This window comes from Dendrobates tinctorius, unplaced genomic scaffold (genome assembly GCF_039654945.1).
Source record: "Dendrobates tinctorius isolate UK_male_01 unplaced genomic scaffold, ASM3965494v1 ptg000075l, whole genome shotgun sequence".
NCBI classification, from domain to species: Eukaryota; Metazoa; Chordata; class Amphibia; order Anura; family Dendrobatidae; genus Dendrobates; species Dendrobates tinctorius.
In genome coordinates this window covers 4,028,137-4,052,143 of record NW_027361743.1, presented here as the reverse complement: position 1 = coordinate 4,052,143, position 24,007 = coordinate 4,028,137, and the positions used below count along the sequence as shown (strand labels likewise).

The 24,007-nt window shown below is 47.0% G+C and overlaps 1 protein-coding gene across 2 annotated transcripts in view; it reads left to right on the top strand.

The window, feature by feature from the left end:
* The window catches only part of CNTN5 (contactin 5), a 2,193,251-nt gene that overhangs the window by 775,301 nt on the left and 1,393,943 nt on the right, over positions 1-24,007 (top strand). The window contains exon 4 of one of the 2 annotated variants that reach the window (XM_073582945.1): positions 20,975-21,114. The exons of the other annotated variant lie outside the window; for it this stretch is intronic. The gene's annotated coding sequence lies outside the window, so the exon portion shown is untranslated. The remainder of the gene's footprint in view (positions 1-20,974; positions 21,115-24,007) is intronic. 2 annotated transcript variants of the gene reach the window in all.

Sequence of the window (24,007 nt, the reverse complement as noted above, 5' to 3'; positions counted from 1 at the left end):
TCCACTATAAATATTCTATGTCTACAAAACAAGGCACCCGCAGCAGAGCAACCATGCGCGAAGTAGAGCACATGCTTCGCTGGGCCAAGAGGAATCGCTCGCTGATATCGGCGGTCAACATCCCGGGGGTAGAAAACTGGGCGGCAGTCTTCCTCAGCCAGCAGGGGCTTGCGTCCGGGGAATGGTCACTTCACCCAGAGGTTTTTCAGCAGATTTACCAATGGTGGGGAACACCGGATGTGGATCTGATGGCGTCCAGGGTGAACGCCAAGGTGTCCATGTTCGTCGAGCGGTCCCGGGACCCGCAGGTAATCACCTTGGATGCACTGGTTCTGCCATGGATTCAGTTTCACCTCCCATACACATTTCCCCTGCTGCCTCTACTTCCGAGGGTCATCAAGAAAATCAAGGCAGAAGGGCTGCCAGTGATTCTGCTGGCCCCAGACTGGCCTAGTCGGGCGTGATACGCAGATCTAGTGCAGCTGCTCGTCGACGTGCCATGGCGACTGCCAGAGCACCCAGATCTACTTTCTCAAGGGCCAATCTGCCACCCGAACTCAGGGGCCCTGTGTTTGACGGCTTAGCCGTTGAATCCTGGATTCTGATGCAGGCAGGGTTCGGGCGCAAGGTGGTTGCTACGATGGTTAGCACCCGAAAGCCTACCTCGGCACGAGTTTACCACCACACCTGGAAGGTTTTCTTTGCATGGTGTCGAGGCAACGGTTGTTCGCCACTGAGATTCTCCATCCCTAATATCTTGGCTTTTCTCCAGTCTGGTTTAGGCTCAGGCTTGGCCCCCAGTTCTCTCAGGAGACAGATATCGGCTTTATCCATCCTTTTTCAGCGCAGGATTGCTACCAACTTGCAGGTGAAGACTTTCATCCAGGGGTTCTCCCACTTGGTACCTCCCTATAAGGCACCTATGGACGCCTGGGATCTTAACCTGGTCCTAAGTGTTCTGCAGGAAGCTCCATTTGAGCCGCTATAGGATGTCTCTTTGTCATACCTTTCCTGGAAGGAGGTGTTTCAGGTAGCCATAACATCAATCAGGAGGGTCTCGGAGCTGGCAGCGTTATCTTGCCCTGTTCCTGACCTTTTACAAAGACAATGAAACATGGATTTTTGTGATAACTCACCGTAAAATCCTTTTCTCCGAGATGCTCATTGGGGGACACAGCACCCACCCTGTGAGCCAAGTTGGCTTCTGTTTAATTAATTAATATGCCTTCTGTATGAAATTTGGGTGGTTATTTTCTAGACATGTTGTTACCTGCATTAAGGTTGATGTTGTCTGATTTTTGTTTGATCTCCTACTGCTTTTGCACCAAACTGGTTTCCGCCCGCATTCGGGATGAGGGTGTATACAGCGGAGGAGCTAACCTCTTTTTTTCACTTAGTGTCAGCCTCCAGGCGGCAGTATCATACACCCACAGTACCTGTGTCCCCCAATGAGTGTCTCGGAGAAAAGAATTTTTCGGTGAGTTATCACAAAAATCCATGTTTTACAAAAACTTGCGTTCGTCAAAATGCAGATATTTCGGAATTTGCTTCTGCTTCAATTCAGCAAAATGGTGACATCTGCCAGTCATTTTTCTGAACCATAATGGACCATCAAAAAGTGAAAAAAAAATTTTAAAATAATTATGCCCACCTTAATTCTCATCTCTCAGGCCTCTCTGCTACTCACTGTCACCCGTCTGGTCCTCAACTCATCTTCTTGCATTGGAATCTTTGGGAATTCTAAGCTGAGCCGGGACTTCCGCTCTGATATGGCCTTGAAGGGTTCTGCGCATGTGCGCAGTTAAGACAAGATTAATCTCATAAAATCATGTCGCCGTGACCTCTCATGCCCTCCTGGCCTCATGAAAACTTGACGTCCAGCACAACGCAAGAGATCTGGGGAATCCAGAGCAAGTGGCACAGGATCAAAAGTTATGTCGGGGACCGGACAGGTAGCAGTGAGAAGAGAAAGAGCCAGAGAGTAGAGTTGAGCGAAACGAGTCGAAAAAATTCAAAAGTCGCCGACTTTTGGCAAAGTCGGGTTTCATGAAACGAAACCCGACCCTAGGATGAGGTCGGCCACGAGGTCGGCGACTTACGCGCCAAAGTCGCGTTTCAAAAGTTTGTTTTGCGCTCTTTTTCAGCCAATCAGGATCCACGGACACTGTGGGCAACGTGATGACATAGGCACGGGTCACCACCATCTTTCAGAAGGGCATGCAAGTGATTGGCTTGCTTTGGTGGGCGTCACAGGGGGTATAAAAGGGCGTGCACGCCGACCGCCATCTTACTTCTGCCGATCTTAGTATAGGGAGAGGTTGCTGCTGATTCTGTAGGGAGAGCGTTAGGCAGGGAAGAAGACAAAAAAAACTGCTTCTGCTGCTAGCGATTTGGCCTGCACAACACACCAGTCACTGTGTGTGCAGTGCAAGGGGAGGCTATATAGTGGTGTATCAGTGGTGTTGGTTGTTGGGCTGCCTTCTAAGGCTTCCTGACATTCCTGCATTGCTGTTTACCCACTGCTCCGCAAACTGCTTTTTTAAAAGCAATCCCAATTTTTTTTTTTTGTCCTGCTGAGAAGACAAAAAAACTGCTTCTGCTGCTAGCAATTTGGCCTGCACAACACACCAGTCACTGTGTGTGCAGTGCAAGGGGAGGCTATATAGTGGTGTATCAGTGGTGTTGGTTGTTGGGCTGCCTTCTAAGGCTTCCTGACATTCCTGCATTGCTGTTTACCCACTGCTCCGCAAACTGCTTTTTTAAAAGCAATCCAATCTCCCTTATCCTCTAGTCACTTTGGTCACAGCTGTGCCATCGAGCCTGTCACATAGCGCTCAGATATTCATTGGGCCTCACACAATCCAAAAGTGTCCAGTGTCCAAAAGTGTGTGCAGAGATTCAAAATCTCCCTTATCCTCTAGTCACTTTGGTCACAGCTGTGCCATCGAGCCTGTCACATAGCGCTCAGATATCAGTGGGCCTCATACAATCCAAAAGTGTCCATCCAGTGTCCAAAAGTGTGTGCAGAGATTCAAAATCTCCCTTATCCTCTAGTCACTTTGGTCACAGCTGTGCCATCGAGCCTGTCACATAGCGCTCAGATATCAGTGGGCCTCACACAATCCAAAAGTGTCCATCCAGTGTCCAAAAGTGTGTGCAGAGATTCAAAATCTCCCTTATCCTCTAGTCACTTTGGTCACAGCTGTGCCATCGAGCCTGTCACATAGCGCTCAGATATCAGTGGGCCTCACACAATCCAAAAGTGTCCAGTGTCCAAAAGTGTGTGCAGAGATTCAAAATCTCCCTTATCCTCTAGTCACTTTTGTCACAGCTGTGCCATCGAGCCTGTCACATAGCGCTCAGATATCAGTGGGCCTCACACAATCCAAAAGTGTCCATCCAGTGTCCAAAAGTGTGTGCAGAGATTCAATATCTCCCTTATCCTCTAGTCACTTTGGTCACAGCTGTGCCATCGAGCCTGTCACATAGCGCTCAGATATCAGTGGGCCTCACACAATCCAAAAGTGTCCATCCAGTGTCCAAAAGTGTGTGCAGAGATTCAAAATCTCCCTTATCCTCTAGTCACTTTTGTAACAGCTGTGCCATCGAGCCTGTCACATAGCGCTCAGATATTCATTGGGCCTCACACAATCCAAAAGTGTCCAGTGTCCAAAAGTGTGTGCAGAGATTCAAAATCTCCCTTATCCTCTAGTCACTTTGGTCACAGCTGTGCCATCGAGCCTGTCACATAGCGCTCAGATATCAGTGGGCCTCACACAATCCAAAAGTGTCCATCCAGTGTCCAAAAGTGTGTGCAGAGATTCAAAATCTCCCTTATCCTCTAGTCACTTTGGTCACAGCTGTGCCATCGAGCCTGTCACATAGCGCTCAGATATCAGTGGGCCTCACACAATCCAAAAGTGTCCATCCAGTGTCCAAAAGTGTGTGCAGAGATTCAAAATCTCCCTTATCCTCTAGTCACTTTTGTCACAGCTGTGCCATCGAGCCTGTCACATAGCGCTCAGATATTCATTGGGCCTCACACAATCCAAAAGTGTCCAGTGTCCAAAAGTGTGTGCAGAGATTCAAAATCTCCCTTATCCTCTAGTCACTTTGGTCACAGCTGTGCCATCGAGCCTGTCACATAGCGCTCAGATATCAGTGGGCCTCACACAATCCAAAAGTGTCCATCCAGTGTCCAAAAGTGTGTGCAGAGATTCAAAATCTCCCTTATCCTCTAGTCACTTTGGTCACAGCTGTGCCATCGAGCCTGTCACATAGCGCTCAGATATCAGTGGGCCTCACACAATCCAAAAGTGTCCATCCAGTGTCCAAAAGTGTGTGCAGAGATTCAATATCTCCCTTATCCTCTAGTCACTTTGGTCACAGCTGTGCCATCGAGCCTGTCACATAGCGCTCAGATATCAGTGGGCCTCACACAATCCAAAAGTGTCCATCCAGTGTCCAAAAGTGTGTGCAGAGATTCAAAATCTCCCTTATCCTCTAGTCACTTTTGTCACAGCTGTGCCATCGAGCCTGTCACATAGCGCTCAGATATTCATTGGGCCTCACACAATCCAAAAGTGTCCAGTGTCCAAAAGTGTGTGCAGAGATTCAAAATCTCCCTTATCCTCTAGTCACTTTGGTCACAGCTGTGCCATCGAGCCTGTCACATAGCGCTCAGATATCAGTGGGCCTCACACAATCCAAAAGTGTCCATCCAGTGTCCAAAAGTGTGTGCAGAGATTCAAAATCTCCCTTATCCTCTAGTCACTTTGGTCACAGCTGTGCCATCGAGCCTGTCACATAGCGCTCAGATATCAGTGGGCCTCACACAATCCAAAAGTGTCCATCCAGTGTCCAAAAGTGTGTGCAGAGATTCAAAATCTCCCTTATCCTCTAGTCACTTTGGTCACAGCTGTGCCATCGAGCCTGTCACATAGCGCTCAGATATCAGTGGGCCTCACACAATCCAAAAGTGTCCATCCAGTGTCCAAAAGTGTGTGCAGAGATTCAAAATCTCCCTTATCCTCTAGTCACTTTGGTCACAGCTGTGCCATCGAGCCTGTCACATAGCACTCAGATATCAGTGGGCCACACAATCCAAAAGTGTCCAGTGTCCACAAGTGTCTGCAGAAATTCAAAATCTCCCCTGTCCTATAGACACCTTGTACCTTGTTTTACATTACTATATAGTTTGTTGGATTTTGTCTACATTTCTACCAAAAATGAGGAAGGCTGGTGGAAGAGGCCGTGGAATTGGGCGGGGGTTGGCAGCTGGTAATGATGGTGTTGGTGGTGGATCTGATGGTAGTGGCAAGAGCAAAATAGGACCGAATGCAGGAGGTGCTGACCCTGCGTCATCGTCTGGCTACATAAGGCCTCGAACGCTTAGTTTTCTAGGAGTTGGCAAACCGCTTTTAAAGCCAGAGCATCAGGAAAAAGTTTTGTCTTACATTGCTGACTCAGCCTCCAGCTCTATCGCCTCCTCTTCTTCAGTTGTAAAAAGTAAAAGCACTGAGTCGTCATTGGAGGCTCATGTTCATGAACCACACCTTTCCTTGTGTCCTTCACCCCAACCAAGATTGAAGGATGACGCAGGCCATACTACTGATTACTCCATGGAGCTGTTTTCACATACCATGCCTGGATTATCAAGTCAAATGGTGAATTACCCAGGCCAAGATGAATCTGACATGGAGTGCACTGATGCACAGCCGCTGATGGATGATTCTGCTGGTACATTCACTCAGAGCACTACATTGTCCTCGCAGTGTACAGAGCCAGATTCTGACCATGATGAGACTCAGGTGCCCCTTCCCGCACACTATACCACCATACACGGTGACACAGAGGAAGGTGCACATGACATAGAAGAGGAGGTGATGGATGACCCAGTTGTTGACCCAGATTGGCATCCATTGGGGGAAGAGGGTGCTGCTTCCAATAGCTCAGATGAGGAGCATCCACAGCAGACATCGACATCGCAACAGCTGTTATCTGGCAGGCCCGGAGCACTCCAAAGACAGGTTCCAAACATCAAAAGAGTTGCTGGACAGCTTGTCCAGAGGGTCAAAAGATCACAGCGTGCTAGGCCGCAAAATGTCTGCCAAAGTAGGAAGAGTGCAGTGTGGCACTTTTTTGAACAAAATCCTCATGATCAGGCCAAGGTTATCTGTAAGAAGTGCGCAAAGACCTTTAGCCGAGGGAAAAATCTGAAAAATTTGAATACCAGTTGCATGCTTAGACATTTAACCAGCATGCACTTGCAAGCGTGGACACAACACCAAACCTCAAGTGCCACATGTGCAACTGATCACAACGAAGGTAGTCATCAACGCTACATTGTTTCCCCCACTGTAAGCCCACCGGTTAGCACAGCAGCAAACGTTGAGGTGTCGTTGCAAGGCCACAGCAGTCAGGGAATCCCACTGTTATATCAACGAAAGACTGATTCTAGGCCATCAGAAAGAACACCAACTCCATCACCATCATCAACCCTCTCTCAGTCCGCCCTGTCCACCGCTACTTCCACCATATGCAGCTCTCAAGTCCAGCTCACCCTCCCAGACACTATGAGTAGGTCAAGAAAGTACTCAGTCTCTCATCCGCGTACACTGGGTTTGAACGCCCACATTGCCAAACTAATCTCGTATGAGATGATGCCCTTTCGGTTGGTGGAAAGCACAGCTTTCCGCGAACTCATGGCCTATGCAGTACCACGCTATGACCTACCCAGTCGCCACTTCTTCTCTCGCAAAGCCATCCCAGCCCTCCACCATCATGTGAAAAACTGCATTGTCCATGCACTCAAGCAGTCAGTGAGCGGAAAGGTGCACCTCACAACTGATGCATGGTCCAGTCGGCATGGCCAGGGCCGTTACGTGTCCATCACTGCGCACTGGGTTAATGTGGTGGATGCAGGGTCCACAGGGGACAGCGGTGGTGGGACAGTGCTGCCTAGCCCACGGTATAGGAAACAGTTGGCTGTAGGCGTTCCACCCTCCTCCTCCTCCTCCTTCTCCTCCTCCAGAAGTGAAAGCTCGTCCACAGAGCGCAGTCGTACGAGCACTCCATCTGCAGCTGCCACTGTTGCACACGATGTGTCCCCCTATCGAGCAGCTAGTGGAAAGCGTCAGCAGGCTGTGTTGCAGATGATGTGTTTGGGCGACAGACATACCGCCGAGGTGCTGGCCGAGTACTCGAAGCGACAAACTGAGTCATGTCTGGGCAGTGTACATCTTTAGGCAGACAATGTAGTTAGTGATAACGGCCGTAATTTTGTGGCAGCCATAGCCCTTTCAAAACTCAGCCACATACCTTGCTTGGCTCACACCTTGAACCTGGTGGTGCAGTGCTTCCTCAAAAATTATCCGGAGTTAACAGCCCTGCTCCAGAAGGTGCGAAGATTGTGCGCGCACATCCGCCGGTCGCCTGTACACTCCGTTCGTATGCAGAAGCTGCAGCGATTGCTCCACCTTCCCAACCACCGCCTCATTATCGACATTGCAACAAGGTGGAACTCCACCCTGCACATGGTGGAGCGGCTGTGCGAGCAGAGGCAGGCCATAATGCATTTGTGGGAGGATACACGGCCAGGCACTTTGAGAGCAGACATGGAGTTGACAGGTGTGCAGTGGTCGAAGCTGAAAGACCTTTGTAAAGTCCTTCAGTGTTTTGAGGAATGCACACGGCTGGTAAGCACAGACGACGCCATCCTAAGCATGAGCATCCCACTTATGCGTCTGCTCATGCAAACTTTGACGCACCTTAAGGAGCAGGCGTCTGCAGCCAATGTTGATGAGGAGGAAGAGGAGGAGGGAATCCTTGATGACATTCAGCCATTGTCTGCTCAGGGACCTCTCCTGGACGAGGTGGAGGAAGAAGAGGAGGAGGAGGATGATGATGGGGATGATTACTTAGGGGAGGAGGATGCATCTCGTGGGGCAAGTGAAAATGTTGGCGTGGCAAGGTCTGGTACAGGGTTTGTGCGTGACTGGAGGGATGTGGATTTGCCAGAAAGTGCTCCTCCACCCAGCACTCGCAGTGCAGCATTGACACCGGGAACATTGGCCCACATGTCAGATTATGCCTTGCGAATCCTAAAAAGGGACCCCCGCATTGCCAAAATGATGAACGATGACGACTACTGGTTGGCCAGCATCCTGGATCCACGCTATAAAGGCAAATTACAAAACATCATGCCACAGGAGAACCTTGACCTAATATTGGCTAATAAACAAGCAACTCTGGTAAATCGGTTGCTTGAGGCATTCCCAGCACACAGCAGCGGTGATGGTTCTCACACGAGCCGTACGGGCCGGGGGCAGCTTGGCAGAGGTGTTCGTGGTGCACACAGCAGAAGTGGCGTTGGAGATAGGGGTTTCATGACAATGTTGTGGACTGATTTTTCAAATACCGCTCACACAACTGGTAATACTGCATCGATGGAAAGTGACAGGAGACAGCAGTTGTCAACTATGGTTACAAACTACTTTAACTCCCATATCGATGTTCTCCCACACAGGTCATTCCCCTTTGACTATTGGGCCGCTAAACTGGACACCTGGCCTGAATTGGCCCAATATGCCTTACAGGAGCTCGCTTGCCCAGCTGCAAGTGTGCTATCGGAAAGAGTCTTCAGTGCAGCTGGATCAATCCTGACAGAAAAAAGGACCCGTCTGTCAACCCAAAATGTGGATGATCTAACCTTCATTAAAATGAACCACGCATGGGTTTCCTAGGATTTTGTCCAACCTTCCCCTGATGACACATAGGGTGACAGAAAAATGGCTTGCTTTGGTCCACCTCTTACTGGTACTTCACCTATTTCGCCTATTGCATCAGCTGAATGTCCAACATCAACATATGCCACTTTCTAAAACTCCCTAACTGTGCTGCCTCCCCCCATGGCCGGGGTCACCACCTAGCGCACGACACCGTGCGAGTGCCGTTGCCCTGGACAGGTGGGTAGGCCGACTCTTGGGTGCGGGCACTGGCACAGGGTCCCTCATAGTGCAATCAAGTGTCTCTGACGGTGGTGGTGCACACCCGCCGTCAGACACACCGCTGTACTATGAGGGGCCCAGTGCCAGTACCGACGCCCACGAGTGGGCCCCCCTTGCTTGGGCAGGGCCCCAGCATTTGCAATCTTTACATCTCCCTGCTCCTCCGCTGTGTAATCTGGGCCGTCAAATCCATACTGTGCCTGACACCTTCTGAGTCTGCCTCCTGATGTATAGACATATATTTTGAATATGTACGCCATCCATACATGTTATCCGGGGATACGGTACCCTTTCTAACCTTTGTGCAATCACGTGCAATCCATACTGGGCCTAACACCGTCTGAGCCTGCCTCATGCTGTATAGACATATATTTTGAATGTGTACGCTATCCATACATGTTATCTGGGGATACGGTACCCTTTCTAACCTTTGTGCAATCATGTGCAATCCATACTGGGCCTAACACCATCTGAGCCTGCCTCCTGAGACATATATTTTGAATGTGTACGCTATCCATACATGTTATCTGGGGATACGTTACCCTTTCTAACCTTTGTGCAATCACGTGCAATCCATACTGGGCCTAACACCGTCTGAGCCTGCCTCATGCTGTATAGACATATATTTTGAATGTGTACGCTATCCATACATGTTATCCGGTGATACGGTACCCTTTCTAACCTTTGTGCAATCACGTGCAATCCATACTGGGCCTAACACCGTCTGAGCCTGCCTCCTGAGACATATATTTTGAATGTGTACGCTATCCATACATGTTATCTGGGGATACGGTACCCTTTCTCACCTTTGTGCAATCACGTGTAATCCATACTGGGCGTGAGAACGGCTGGCGAGCTGTTAAGCAAGCTACAGCACCTGTCCAGACAAGTACATGGATTCCCTAGCGAGGAGACTTATTTGATTGTTTTCAATGTTGGGACAGCAATTTTTGGGGAGCACTATACTCTGGAGAATGATAGATGGGGCCCACCATACACTGGAACATTCCAAAGGTGGACATCAGACACTGGAGCAGCATTTACAGGGCCCATTATACACTAGAACATTAGAAATGGGGCCCATTATGTTTGGAGCATTATTTGGGCCCATAAGACAGTGGAGCTTCATCCATGGGGACCAACATATACTGTAGCATTATGTGGAGCTCCTCATATACTGTTTCAAACATTATATGGGACCAATGATTCTGTATGGAGAAATAGATGGGCCTCGTCATGAGATGTAAAAAGTGAGGTATTTTTCATTGGACTATACCGCTATTTCTCTGCCGTATCGGAGCATGATGAGTTGTGGTATGTGTTAAAGGGGCGCTCTTTCACCCAGGGCACATGAAAACCTGGAGCCAGCCCTCCCCCCCCACAGTTTTTAGCCAAATAACCCCCATTTTTCAGTGCGTAACTTGTATTATGAAGTTAATTAAGGTTGACAAGCTTAAGAAAGAAGAATTGATGCTTTTGGCATTCAAATGGTCACTGTAGGTGTGTTTCCTGTCTTCCTCTCACTGCCGACTTTTATTCCCCATTGACTTACATTGGGTTTCGTGTTTCGGGACGACCCCGACTTTTCCCTATAATCGGACGATCTTGCTCAACCCGACTTTTGGAAAAGTCGGGTTTCACGAAACGAAACGCGACCCTAAAAAACCAAAAGTCGCTCAACTCTAGTCGTCATCGTTCATCATTTTGGCAATGCGGGGGTCCCTTTTTAGGATCCGCAAGGCATAATCTGACATGTAGGCCAATGTTCCCGGTGTCAATGATGCACTTCGAGTGCTGGGTGGAGGAGTACTTTCTGGCAAATCCACATCCCTCCAGTCACGCACAAACCCTGTACCAGACCTTGCCACGCCAACATTTTCACTTGCCCCACGAGATGCATCCTCCTCCCCTAAGTAATCATCCCCATCATCATCCTCCTCCTCCTCTTCTTCCTCCACCTCGTCCAGGAGAGGTCCCTGAGCAGACAATGGCTGAATGTCATCAAGGATTCCCTCCTCCTCTTCCTCCTCATCAACATTGGCTGCAGACGCCTGCTCCTTAAGGTGCGTCAAAGTTTGCATGAGCAGACGCATAAGTGGGATGCTCATGCTTAGGATGGCGTCGTCTGCGCTTACCAGCCGTGTGCATTCCTCAAAACACTGAAGGACTTTACAAAGGTCTTTCAGCTTCGACCACTGCACACCTGTCAACTCCATGTCTGCTCTCAAAGTGCCTTGCCGTGTATCCTCCCACAAATGCATTATGGCCTGCCTCTGCTCGCACAGCCACTCCACCATGTGCAGGGTGGAGTTCCACCTTGTTGCAATGTCGATAATGAGGCGGTGGTTGGGAAGGTGGAGCAATCGCAGCAGCTTCTGCATACGAACGGAGTGTACAGGCGACCGGCGGATGTGCGCGCACAGTCTTCGCACCTTCTGGAGCAGGGCTGTTAACTCCGGATAATTTTTGAGGAAGCACTGCACCACCAGGTTCAAGGTATGAGCCAAGCAAGGTATGTGGCTGAGTTTTGAAAGGGCTATGGCTGCCACAAAATTATGGCCGTTATCACTAACTACCTTGCCTGCCTCAAGATGTACACTGCCCAGCCATGACTCAGTTTGTCGCTTCAAGTACTCGGCCAGCACCTCGGCGGTGTGTCTGTCGCCCAAACACATCATCTGCAACACAGCCTGCTGACGCTTTCCACTAGCTGCTCGATAGGGGGACACATCGTGTGCAACAGTGGCAGCTGCAGATGGAGTGCTCGTACGACTGCGCTCTGTGGACGAGCTTTCGCTTCTGGAGGAGGAGGAGGAGGAGGGTCGAACGCCTACAGCCAACTGTTTCCTATACCGTGGGCTAGGCAGCACTGTCCCACCACCGCTGTCCCCTGTGGACCCTGCATCCACCACATTAACCCAGTGCGCAGTGATGGACACGTAACGGCCCTGGCCATGCCGACTGGACCATGCATCATTTGTGAGGTGCACCTTTCCGCTCACTGACTGCTTGAGTGCATGGACAATGCGGTCTTTCACATGATGGTGGAGGGCTGGGATGGCTTTGCGAGAGAAGAAGTGGCGACTGGGTAGGTCATAGCGTGGTACTGCATAGGCCATGAGTTCGCGGAAAGCTGTGCTTTCCACCAACCGAAAGGGCATCATCTCAAACGAGATTAGTTTGGCAATGTGGCCAAATTTGAACATGAGCCTCCAATGACGACTCAGTGCTTTTACTTTTTACAACTGAAGAAGAGGAGGCGATAGAGCTGGAGGCTGAGTCAGCAATGTAAGACAAAACTTTTTCCTGATGCTCTGGCTTTAAAAGCGGTTTGCCAACTCCTAGAAAACTAAGCGTTCGAGGCCTTATGTAGCCAGACGATGACGCAGGCTCAACACCTCCTGCATTCGGTCCTTTTTTTTTCTCTTGCCACTACCATCAGATCCACCACCAACACCATCATTACCAGCTGCCAACCCCCGCCCAATTCCACGGCCTCTTCCACCAGCCTTCCTCATTTTTGGTAGAAATGTAGACAAAATCCAACAAACTATATAGTATGTAAAACAAGGTACAAGGTGTCTATAGGACAGGGGAGATTTTGAATGTCTGCACACACTTTTGGACACTGGACACTTTTGGATTGTGTGAGGCCCAATGAATATCTGAGCGCTATGTGACAGGCTCGATGGCACAGCTGTGACCTAAGTGACTAGAGGATAAGTGAGATTTTGAATCTCTGCACACACTTTTGGACACTGGACACTTTTGGATTGTGTGAGGCCCAATGAATATCTGAGCGCTATGTGACAGGCTCGATGGCACAGCTGTGACCTAAGTGACTAGAGGATAAGTGAGATTTTGAATGTCTGCACACACTTTTGGACACTGGACACTTTTGGATTGTGTGAGGCCCAATGAATATCTGAGCGCTATGTGACAGGCTCGATGGCACAGCTGTGACCTAAGTGACTAGAGGATAAGTGAGATTTTGAATGTCTGCGCACACTTTTGGACACTGGACACTTTTGGATTGTGTGAGGCCCAATGAATATCTGAGCGCTATGTGACAGGCTCGATGGCACAGCTGTGACCTAAGTGACTAGAGGATAAGTGAGATTTTGAATATCTGCACACACTTTTGGACACTGGACACTTTTGGATTGTGTGAGGCCCAATGAATATCTGAGCGCTATGTGACAGGCTCGATGGCACAGCTGTGACCTAAGTGACTAGAGGATAAGTGAGATTTTGAATGTCTGCACACACTTTTGGACACTGGACACTTTTGGATTGTGTGAGGCCCAATGAATATCTGAGCGCTATGTGACAGGCTCGATGGCACAGCTGTGACCTAAGTGACTAGAGGATAAGTGAGATTTTGAATGTCTGCACACACTTTTGGACACTTTTGGATTGTGTGAGGCCCAATGAATATCTGAGCGCTATGTGACAGGCTCGATGGCACAGCTGTGACCTAAGTGACTAGAGGATAAGTGAGATTTTGAATGTCTGCACACACTTTTGGACACTGGACACTTTTGGATTGTGTGAGGCCCAATGAATATCTGAGCGCTATGTGACAGGCTCGATGGCACAGCTGTGACCTAAGTGACTAGAGGATAAGTGAGATTTTGAATGTCTGCACACACTTTTGGACACTGGACACTTTTGGATTGTGTGAGGCCCAATGAATATCTGAGCGCTATGTGACAGGCTCGATGGCACAGCTGTGACCTAAGTGACTAGAGGATAAGTGAGATTTTTAATATCTGCACACACTTTTGGACACTGGACACTTTTGGATTGTGTGAGGCCCAATGAATATCTGAGCGCTATGTGACAGGCTCGATGGCACAGCTGTGACATAAGTGACTAGAGGATAAGTGAGATTTTGAATGTCTGCACACACTTTTGGACACTGGACACTTTTGGATTGTGTGAGGCCCAATGAATATCTGAGCGCTATGTGACAGGCTCGATGGCACAGCTGTGACCTAAGTGACTAGAGGATAAGTGAGATTTTGAATGTCTGCACACACTTTTGGACACTTTTGGATTGTGTGAGGCCCAATGAATATCTGAGCGCTATGTGACAGGCTCGATGGCACAGCTGTGACCTAAGTGACTAGAGGATAAGTGAGATTTTGAATGTCTGCACACACTTTTGGACACTGGACACTTTTGGATTGTGTGAGGCCCAATGAATATCTGAGCGCTATGTGACAGGCTCGATGGCACAGCTGTGACCTAAGTGACTAGAGGATAAGTGAGATTTTGAATGTCTGCACACACTTTTGGACACTGGACACTTTTGGATTGTGTGAGGCCCAATGAATATCTGAGCGCTATGTGACAGGCTCGATGGCACAGCTGTGACCTAAGTGACTAGAGGATAAGTGAGATTTTTAATATCTGCACACACTTTTGGACACTGGACACTTTTGGATTGTGTGAGGCCCAATGAATATCTGAGCGCTATGTGACAGGCTCGATGGCACAGCTGTGACATAAGTGACTAGAGGATAAGTGAGATTTTGAATGTCTGCACACACTTTTGGACACTGGACACTTTTGGATTGTGTGAGGCCCAATGAATATCTGAGCGCTATGTGACAGGCTCGATGGCACAGCTGTGACCTAAGTGACTAGAGGATAAGTGAGATTTTGAATGTCTGCACACACTTTTGGACACTTTTGGATTGTGTGAGGCCCAATGAATATCTGAGCGCTATGTGACAGGCTCGATGGCACAGCTGTGACCTAAGTGACTAGAGGATAAGTGAGATTTTGAATGTCTGCACACACTTTTGGACACTGGACACTTTTGGATTGTGTGAGGCCCAATGAATATCTGAGCGCTATGTGACAGGCTCGATGGCACAGCTGTGACCTAAGTGACTAGAGGATAAGTGAGATTTTGAATGTCTGCACACACTTTTGGACACTGGACACTTTTGGATTGTGTGAGGCCCAATGAATATCTGAGCGCTATGTGACAGGCTCGATGGCACAGCTGTGACCAAAGTGACTAGAGGATAAGGGAGATTGGATTGCTTTTAAAAAAGCAGTTTGCTGAGCAGTGGGTAAACAGCAATGCCAGCCTGTCAGGAAGCCTTAAAAGGCAGCCCAACAACCAACACCACTGATACACCACTATATAGCCTCCCCTTGCACTGCACACACAGTGACTGGTGTGTTGTGCAGGCCAAATTGCTATCAGCAGCAGAAGCAATTTTTTTTTCTTCTCAGCAGGACAAAAAAAAAAATTGGGATTGCTTAAGCAGTTTGAGGCCCAATGAATATCTGAGCGCTATGTGACAGGCTCGATGGCGCAGCTGTGACCAAAGTGACTAGAGGATAAGGGAGATTGGATTGCTTTTAAAAAAGCAGTTTGCGGAGCAGTGGGTAAACAGCAATGCCAGCCTGTCAGGAAGCCTTAGAAGGCAGCCCAACAACCAACACCACTGATACACCACTATATAGCCTCCCCTTGCACTGCACACACAGTGACTGGTGTGTTGTGCAGGCCAAATCGCTAGCAGCAGAAGCAGTTTTTTTGTCTTCTTCCCTGCCTAACGCTCTCCCTACAGAATCAGCAGCAACCTCTCCCTATGCTAAGATCGGCAGAAGTAAGATGGCGGTCGGCGTGCACGCCCTTTTATACCCCCTGTGACGCCCACCAAAGCAAGCCAATCACTTGCATGCCCTTCTGAAAGATGGTGGTGACCCGTGCCTATGTCATCACGTTGCCCACAGTGTCCGTGGATCCTGATTGGCTGAAAAAGAGCGCAAAACAAACTTTTGAAACGCGACTTTGGCGCGTAAGTCGCCGACCTCGTGGCCGACCTCATCCTAGGGTCGGGTTTCGTTTCATGAAACCCGACTTTGCCAAAAGTCAGCGAATTTTGAATTTTTTCGACCCGTTTCGCTCAACTCTAATGACGACTACTGGTTGGCCAGCATCCTGGATCCACGCTATAAAGGCAAATTACAAAACAATGTTGTGGACTGATTTTTCAAATACCGCTCACACAACTGGTAATACTGCATCGATGGAAAGTGACAGGAGACAGCAGTTGTCAACTATGGTTACAAACTACTTTTCCTCCCATATCGATGTTCTCCCACACAGGTCATTCCCCTCTGACTATTGGGCCGCTAAACTGGACACCTGGCCTGAATTGGCCCAATATGCCTTACAGGAGCTCGCTTGCCCAGCTGCAAGTGTGCTATCGGAAAGAGTCTTCAGTGCAGCTGGATCAATCCTGACAGAAAAAAGGACCCATCTGTCAACCCAAAATGTGGATGATCTAACCTTCATTAAAATGAACCACGCATGGGTTTCCAAGGATTTTGTCCCACCTTCCCCTGATGACACATAGGGTGACAGAAAAATGGCTTGCTTTGGTCCACCTCTTCCTGGTACTTCACCTATTTCGCCTTTTGCATCAGCTGAATGTCCAACATCAACATATGCCACTTTCTAAAACTCCCTAACTGTGCTGCCTCCCCCCATGGCCGGGGTCACCACCTAGCGCACGACACCGTGCGAGTGCCGTTGCCCTGGACAGGTGGGTAGGCCGACTCTTGGGCGCGGGCACTGGCACAGGGTCCCTCATAGTGCAATCAAGTGTCTCTGACGGTGGTGGTGCACACCCGCCATCAGACACACCGCTGTACTATGAGGGGCCCAGTGCCAGTACTGACGCCCACGAGTGGGCCCCCCTTGCTTGGGCAGGGCCCCAGCATTTGCAATCTTTACCTCTCCCTGCTCCTCCGCTGTGTAATCTGGGCCGTCAAATCCATACTGTGCCTGACACCGTCTGAGCCTGCCTCCTGATGTATAGACATACATTTTGAATGTGTACGCTATCCATACATGTTATCCGGGGATACGGTACCCTTTCTAACCTTTGTGCAATCACGTGCAATCCATACTGGGCCTAACATCGTCTGAGCCTGCCTCTTGAGACATATATTTTGAATGTGTACGCTATCCATACATGTTATCCGGGGATACGGTACCCTTTCTAACCTTTGTGCAATCATGTGCAATCCATACTGGGCCTAACACCGTCTGAGCCTGCCTCCTGAGACATATATTTTGAATGTGTACGCTATCCATACATGTTATCTGGGGATACGGTACCCTTTCTAACCTTTGTGCAATCACGTGCAATCCATACTGTGCCTAACACCGCCTGAGCCTGCCTCCTGAGACATATATTTTGAATGTGTACGCTATCCATACATGTTATCTGGGGATACGGTACCCTTTCTAACCTTTGTGCAATCACGTGCAATCCATACTGGGCCTAACACCGTCTGAGCCTGCCTCCTGAGACATATATTTTGAATGTGTATGCTATCCATACATGTTATCTGGGGATACGGTACCCTTTCTAACCTTTGTGCAATCACGTGCAATCCACACTGGGCCTAACACCGTCTGAGCCTGCCTCCTGAGACATATATTTTGAATGTGTACGCTATCCATACATGTTATCTGGGGATACGGTACCCTTTCTAACCTTTGTGCAATCACGTGCAATCCATACTGGGCCTAACACCGTCTGAGCCTGCCTCCTGAGACATATATTTTGAATGTGTACGCTATCCATACATGTTATCTGGGGATACGGTACCCTTTCTAACCTTTGTGCAATCACGTGCAATCCATACTGGGCCTAACACCGTCTGAGCCTGCCTCCTGAGACATATATTTTGAATGTTTACTCTATCCATACATGTTATCTGGGGATACGGTACCCTTTCTAACCTTTGTGCAATCACGTGCAATCCATACTGGGCCTAACACCGTCTGAGCCTGCCTCCTGAGACATATATTTTGAATGTGTACGCTATCCATACATGTTATCCGGGGATACGGTACCCTTTCTAACCTTTGTGCAATCACGTGCAATCCATACTGGGCCTAACACCGTCTGAGCCTGCCTCCTGAGACATATATTTTGAATGTCTACGCTATCCATACATGTTATCTGGGGATACGGTACCCTTTCTAACCTTTGTGCAATCCATACTGGGCCTAACACCGTCTGAGCCTGCCTCCTGAGACATATATTTTGAATGTGTACGCTATCCATACATGTTATCTGGGGATACGGTACCCTTTCTAACCTTTGTGCAATCACGTGCAATCCATACTGGGCCTAACACCGTCTGAGAATGATAGATGGGGCCCACCATACACTGGAACATTCCAAAGGTGGACATCAGACACTGGAGCAGCATTTACAGGGCCCATTATACACTAGAGCATTAGAAATGGGGCCCATTATGTTTGAAGCATTATTTGGGCCCATAAGACAGTAGAGCTTCATCCATGGGGACCAACATATACTGTAGCATTATGTGGAGCTCATCATATACTGTTTCAAACATTATATGGGACCAATGATTCTGTATGGAGAAATAGATGGGCCTCGTCATGAGATGTAAAAAGTGAGGTATTTTTCATTGTACTATACCGCTATTTCTCTGCCGTATCGGAGCATGATGAGTTGTGGTATGTGTTAACGGGGCGCTCTTTCGCCCAGGGCACATGAAAACCTGGAGCCAGCCCTCCCCCCCCACAGTCTGTAGCCAAATAACCCCCATTTTTCAGTGCGTAACTTGTATTATGAAGTTAATTAAGGTTGACAAGCTTAAGTAAGAAGAATTGATGCTTTTGGCTTTCAAATGGGCACTGTAGGTGTGTTTCCTGTCCTCCTCTCACTGCCGACTTTTATTCCCCATTGACTTACATTGGGTTTCGTGTTTCGGGACGACCCCGACTTTTCCCTATAATCGGACGATCTTGCTCGACCCGACTTTTGGAAAAGTCGGGTTTCACGAAACGAAACGCGACCCTAAAAAACCAAAAGTCGCTCAACTCTACCAGAGAGGTATAAGATGAGTATGAGGATTTTTAATTTTGTTTTTACATATAACATTTATTATGTTCTGGGGCCTGAAGAGCAAGGACTTAATAAGGGACATCACATTTGTGAAGAATAACTCCTCAGCAAATCGAATTTCCCAGGAAAAATTTGTGATCAGGCGATTTCGAATTTTGCCTGATCCACTCATCTCTAGTATTAAGGGGGCTTTACACATAGCATCACCGATTTTGTGACGCAACAGCGATATTGCTAGCGATATTGCTACATGTGATACTCACCTCCGATCGGCTCCCCCGCTGACTATCGCTGATTGCGCAAGATCGGCTTGGTCCATTTCTCGTCATCGGCTTCCTGCTGGCGCCGACGAGCGAGCCATGGACGCAGGCGAGAAGGACACCCTCGCCGTGTCTGAAAGGTAAGAGCGACCGCCAACCGCTGCTACATCGCTGTGAGATCTGCCTGTTTGGCAGCTCACTAGCGAACATTTAGCGATGCACCAGCGATCCTGACCGGGTCATATTGTGGTCAGGATCGCTGGTGCATCGCTAAATGTAAAGGGGCCTTTAGTCAATTTGAAAGTCATGCCAACCTTCATGTTGGCATGATCATTGGCTTCGTCGCAGCTCCTCCTTGGCCATGGTGGGGAAGCATTGTGTGAACGTACCCTAAGAACTTTGTCTCACTCCTACTCTAGACAATCAGTACTCTCGGTGTCTTGTGTATATTTGACCGACATGTTAAATAATACATGTAGAACCTGATATAACTATGTATCAGCCCTGTCTGTTTTATAACTTTCTTCATGGCGGATAAGAATAATAGCTGCAGATTTTTATAATCTGTAATCACTTCAGCCAAAAGCAGAAATGTCCTTTCCCAATATGCTCATGTCTAAAGTTGTATCATCCAGAACATAATTTGTTCATTTTTTTTTGCAGAAATAATGAAATTTCTACTCCACCAGCTGACATTTTACAAGTGATTGTTTCTTTGCAAGTACATTTCTATTAAAAGAATTTAAATTATGCTAAATGTTTCACTCTCCTGCCATCTACTTGACCATTTCCCGCTCTCGTCTGAAAGCCGTGATAGCTGATCTGCCGCCATAATTACTTGTTAACTGAAAAATGTTATCATTTATTTTTATAAAAGTACAACATACATCATTTTAGACATTTATATTGAATTTTCTGTAATTTCATGCTAATGTTTAATGGACGGAAGCACATTTATCTGTAGTCACTTAGTTACAGCTCATCTGGTAGACTTACTAGGCACGGTGGAGGGGGGCAAAGTGGAGTCTTTATCAGAATAATGAGCTATATCTTAAGATTTTGAGCTTTTTTATGGTCTTTGCATTTCGTCTGGGTATCTTAAATGACTCTTTAGGGTGTCGTTTTAGTCGTGTTATTTGCTAGATTGTTGTCATAGTTATATGGGAATGAAGGTGCTTTTTCTTCCATTATATCAGATGTGGCTTTCTGGCAGTGCGTGTAATACAATGATTCGGCTACTTTTATCTTCTGGGAGTGTTTTTACACTTGATGGTTTACTATCACATCAATAAAAGGAAAAACCTAAGACATCCATAAAAAATGCATCAAAGGCAACATACCGCAAATTAATGTTATATTGTGGATGAACTTCTAGAAAAATCTATGACATAATTAAAGTGAAATATCTTGTTTGATCTCTAGATGGGTAAAGTTGGACAACTTGAAGATATCACTTCTTCAAACTTGAAGGTGTTGTTTCATCATCACAGTATACTTTAATATGAGAGCTGCCAAGTCCAATGTTATACGGAGATGTTTTCAGCAGCTCTACATTTCCCGTAATGTACTGTATTACCAGTAGTGGTTACGGAGTGGTTATACACGAGAAAGACTTCCTACTGGCCTATAGTTGGGTGTTCCATGTGTGAAAGCCCCTTGTATGACATTCACGTGCACTTAGAACATATGGCCAAGGAGTGGTACTAATGCAACTACCTCTTTAGTAGAGCTATCCACTTTGGAACATGTGGGGGAACCTTACAGCAATGATTCTATTCCCTAGATGTTCCCAATGAATCAATGTGGTTTCCATGCCACGCCTCATTAGAGGGATTTTAGCATGAGCGATGGCGATCAGAAGATGTGGTGAGGACCAGATGGATGACGATGAGAGGCGGAGACGGTGGAGAGGAAAGCGTCAAGGTGAGTACAAGGAATTTTTTTATTTGTAAACCTTTTGGTGGCCCATTTTGACATTTTTCTGAATTTGCACGGAAGCTAATTGCAAAAAAAAATCTGTATTTTGCAAATGTGGATTTTTATAAAATTCAAGTAGCATTCAATTCCTCTCTATTATATTCACTTATCTTTATTGGACACGTTTGTAGACTGACAATGATCAAAGAACAGTGAGCTTGCACTCTTACATTTCCTCTTCACTCAACATATAGATTTATATATAACACCTGCACAGTAAAAGTATGCATACCTTTGAACACCCTGAGCATTGGTGCCTAAGTGTGATTGTCACGTTTACACCTACTTATGTTAACATGTTATGCACCAAGGTTATACACTGGATTGCAAAAAGTATTCACCCCTCTGCATTTTTCCACGTCTTGCTACTTCACAAACTCGAAATTCACTGTTTTCTTAGGGTATGCATCGGTTCATGTAAAGAACATGCCTACGACTGTGAACATTTGGTTTTATTTTTATTGTGAAGCAAACAACAAATAGGACATAACAGCTTAAAACTTTAGTGTGCATAACTATTCACCTCCCTGAAGTCAGTACTTTGTGGAGCCTTCTTTTGTAGCTATTACAGCTGCAAGTCACTTTGTATTAGTACCTATGAGCTTTCCACATCTTGCCAATTGGATATTTGCACATTCATAATGTGTCAAAACTGCTCCAGTTTCTTCTGTGTAGATGGTTTCCTCTTTTGAACAGCAATCTTCAAGTTTGGCCACAAATTCTCAATTGGATTAAGGTCTGGGCTTTGACTAGGCCACTCCTGATTTAGCAGTATGCTTTTGGTCATTGTCTTGTTGGAAGGTGAACCTCCGTCCCAGTCTCAAATAAGTGACAGACTGAAACAGGTTTAAATCAAGAATATCCACATATTTTTCACCTCAACTCAGACCATTTTACCTGTCCCTGCTGCTGAAAAACATCCCCATAGCATGATGCTGCCACCACCATGTTTCACTGTAGGGATGGTGTTCTTGCGGTGATGATTTGTGTTGATTTGGTGCCAGACATAGCATTTATCTTGGTGGCCAAAAAGTTCAATTTTAAGTTTCATTTCACCACAGCACATTTATTCATACATTTGGGTAGTCTCTCACATGTCTTTTGGCAAACTCAAAACGAGCCTTACATTTTTTTGTATGTAAATAAAAGCTTTTTTCTTCCCATTCTTCCATAAAAGCCACCTCTATGGAGTGTATGGCTTATTGTGCTTATTTTTTTCTTATGGACAGATATTCCAGTCTCTGTTTGGGAACTCTACAGCTCCTTCAGGGTTACCTTTGGTCTCTGTGGTGCCTTTCTGATTAATGCCCTCCTTGCCCATGGGTGAGAGTTTGGTGGGCAGCCCGCTCTTGGCAGGATTGTTGTTGTACCATGTTCTTTCCATTTGATGATTGGTTTGATTTTGTTTTGAGGGATCATCAGATTGGGTTATTTTTTCATAATCCAACCTTGACTTGTACTTCTCAACAACTTTGTCCCTGACTTGTTAGGAGATCTCCTTGGTCTTCATGGTGGTGTTTGATTAATGGTTCTTGTTAATGGTGTTGCAGCCTCTATGGCCTTTCAGAAAAGGTAACGTGTATATACTGACAGACCATGTGACACTTAGATCGCGCACAGGGAGACATCCTGTCACTAAGCTTGTGACTTATGTAGGAAATTGCTTGCACTGGAAATTTTGAGGGGCTTCTTCTACCATAAATTTAATTTATATCTATATTTTTCTCACTTCACATCACTAACATCGACTATTTAGTGCTGATGCATCACACACATATCGGATTAGAAAAATATTGAAATACAAGTACCAAAGTAGCAAATTATGTAAAAAGCCAAGGGGGTGAACACTTTTGCAATTCAATGTACAGTCTGGCTTAAGAAAACTCAATTTCCCTGACTATCATGAAATACTAGGGACAATCATTGCATTCTCTGCATGTCAGCTCTGTGCATTGGTTGTAACTCTGCCACAAAGCAATTGAGTAAAACTAACCTTTATGATAATTTTTATGTTTCTTTAAAGGGAATCTGTCACCCTTTTTTGGACTATCAGCTGCCGGTATTGACATATGGGGCTTATCTACAGCATTTTGTAATGCTGTAGATCTGCCCCCGATGTAACCTGAAAGATAAGAAAAACACGTTGGATTATACTCACCAGAGGGGGCGGTCTGGTCCGATGGGTGTCGCGGTCCGGTCTGGCGCCTTCCATCTTCATACAACGCCGTCGTCTTCTTCCCTTCCTTTCGTGGCTCCGGCGCACTGCTCTGCCCTGTTGAGGACAGAGCAGAATACTGCAGTGCGCAGGCAACTGACCTGTCCCGACGCTGTAGATAAGCCCCTGATGTCAATGCCAGTCAAAAAAAGGGTGACAGATTCCCTTTAAGGGATATCTAAGCTTTGAATTCTTTTTTATATAATTTTGTCCAGTATAGAAAGATATGAATAGAGATGAGCAGATCATGTAAAAGTCGAATTCGCCTTTTCGTGCAGTTTTCCTGGGCAATTTGATTATCTGAGAAGTTACTCTCTTCAAATTTAATTTGACTTATTATAATCTGAGGTCTCTCCTCCCATAGGCATCTTGGGCGTGTTCGGATAATATATTCGAGTCCCCACTTCTGCATGTTTTCCGGTGTGGTAGACGACCACAACCCATGCAGGAATTTCCTGTTTGTTAGGCAATCCCTGCAGGTGTTGAGGCTGTCTACCACCACAAAACATGCAGCCGCAGGGACTCGAAAATAATATATGAGCAGTACACCCAAGATACTCTGATAACACCAGTGCATGATCGGACAACATGTTATCTGACCACGTTCGCTCACTAGTGCTGAAC